Source organism: Chiloscyllium plagiosum, unplaced genomic scaffold (genome assembly GCF_004010195.1).
Source record: "Chiloscyllium plagiosum isolate BGI_BamShark_2017 unplaced genomic scaffold, ASM401019v2 scaf_10153, whole genome shotgun sequence".
Taxonomy (NCBI): domain Eukaryota; kingdom Metazoa; phylum Chordata; class Chondrichthyes; order Orectolobiformes; family Hemiscylliidae; genus Chiloscyllium; species Chiloscyllium plagiosum.
Genome location: NW_025210937.1, coordinates 8,307 through 11,000, shown reverse-complemented (window position 1 = coordinate 11,000; position 2,694 = coordinate 8,307).

Here is a 2,694-nt window from a genome sequence, read left to right as displayed (position 1 = left end):
GGCCACCTTCCAAACAAAATCTCAAACGTTCTAAGATTTACTCTTCCTCTCCTTCATATACATTAGCACAATTGGAAATGTCTTTGTCCATGGCACTTCTAATTCCTCACAACATTTTGCCAATTTATTTTTAAGGGTAGTTTTCTCTCTTTCAACTGCCCCACCGCTCGCTGGGTGATAGGCACAATAAATTGCCTCACCTTTATTCCCAAGTAATTACTGATCTGCTGTACGGCAATATTTATAAATGGCTTTCCATTGTCCCTGCTTAGCCTTTCAGGGATGACCCATCTCGGAATTATTTCAATTAGCAAAGCCTTGGCTACCGCACTGGCATCCTGTTTAGACGTTGGAGCACTTCCACCACCTTGGGAAAAGATCAACTATTACCAGACAATGCCTTTTCCCTTTGCTGGGTGTTAGTTCAATAAAATCCATCTGTAAATGTTCAAAGGGTCTTTGTGGTTGGGGGTGTTCTGCCTGATTCTTTTGTATTCCCCTCCCCACATTATTAGTGGCATAGATAACACATTATTCACATTTTTTATGAGTAATGAGCAAATCCCTTTCTGTACCAGCGTGCTGAAATATTGTCGTACATCCCCACTTTTGACACGTGGTCCTTACCGTTTGTTACTTTGGCATAGAAAGGGAATAAAGATCGTGGTAGACAGGGTTTACCACTGGGGCCACACTACACCCATTCCCTTATCCTGCACCCTGCCCTTGTCCATTCACGCTTCTCCTTCGATGTGGCCTGCGACTGTAACTCCCATAAGTCTGCTTTGGATTACAAATATTTGACATACACATGTCAAACTGATCACTTGGCAGCTGATTGGCTGCCGTCCTTGCCGCTCAGTCTACATTTTCATTGCCTTGAGAAATTGAATCATAATTTTTCCTGTGTGCTTCACATGTACACACAGTGATTGATTTAGGCAATCGGACTGCTTTCAGGAGGTCAGAGATCAGGCCATGTTATGTGATTGGCTTTCCAGTGGAGGTCAAGAAGCCCTTGTTTTTCCACAGGGATCCAGAATTATGTACAACCCCGAATGCATATCTGCTGTCGATGTCAATATTCACTGTTCTGCCTTCGGTCAATTTACATGCCTCAATCAAGGCAATCAGCTCTGCTGCTTGCGCTGACAGATGAGAAGGAAGTGATCCCGCTTTGACTACCTCGTGGATAGTTGCTACAACATACCAGACACTGGTCTATCTCTTTGCTTCTGAATGCTGACCTATCCACAATAAAACGCCGTATCCAGATTCTAAATTGGTGAATCCTACACGTCTGGTCTCGGGCTTCAAACCTAAGAACTTCAACTGTTGTTCCACAAGGTGTAGTTTTGCGAGACTAGATGGCAGAGCATCGCAAGCCTACCTTTCTCACATTGTTTCTCTGTTGATTCTGCGATTAAGCATTCGCTTACATACTGCAGAAGCACTGACCCCCCCCCCACCCCGGTTAAAACAAGAGTCTCCAGACTCCTGTGTAGAGCCTCTTTAATTATGGTGGGGACTCACAGTAATCTTGAAAATGTCACGTGAAAGTATACTATTTGCCTTTGAATGGAAAAGTGAACCAGAATTGACTGTTGGCGTGTAACAGTACACAAAACAAGGCATTTGCTAAATGCATAATAGAGAGCCATTTACATCCGGTGGAATTTGAGCCAATATAATATAGGGGTTGAGAACATTTGGGGTGTGCGGAACAACAGCGTTCTTGATAACCTGCAGGTCATGAACAAACCTCCATTCCCCGATTCACCTGGAATGTTTGCCTTTTTGAACGAAAAAAACGGGTGTTCTCACCATTGATTATTCACGGGGGATTATCACTCCAGCCTATAAGAGAGATTCAAAGACTGGGGTAATTCCTTGCACAGCCTCGGGTTTTAACGGCTCTTTTGCTTTGCAAGGACGATACTTAGACTTCGGGGTTATTCTAAGGGTTCGTATGAGCCCCACATTGTGTTTGCCTTTTGCCCTGAAATCAGTTGGGACCCTTCTTAATCTTGGGTCCGAGACATATACCATAGGTAAACGCCAGATGACACTCTTAGTGGGGATTACCTGGACTGCACTGTCTGCCTGAGTTGTCCGATTCAGTATCTTCCTATACGTCCTTATAACTGCATTGAAGCAGATAACCACACCGAACCTCAAGATACAATCTTTCGTTTTTTGTGCCTGTCGTACACATGGTCCCAAATTCTGACACCTGTCGCTGGATGCCTTCGCCAATGATCCGTGAGGAAAAGAGCCTTCCACATCAAAACAACAGGGTCTACTTACCGTCACAGATACTTAAAAAAGTTTAAAGTGACAGCACAGCTGTGATCATTCCAATAAAATTCGCACAATAACAACTGATCTGGTTTAACCAATCTCCTGAACCAATCCTTCTCTTATGATTTTTTAGGACCATCGCGGTGTATGTGGGCTGTGCAGTGCAACATATCTCCAGCAAAAAAATCGGTGTTAATGGGATTAACATGGCTACTTGCTTCCTGGGTGAGTGAATTGCCCACGGAACCTATCACTCTCTGACGTGCATCACGGTCGTGTTTCGTATTTTCCAGCCTGCACTGTTAAATCTTCTTTTTGTATTACCTACAAGCCCGTCGGGGTACTGCGCAAATCCGACCCCAGTCTCACTATGAGATCCCGAGACATCAGATT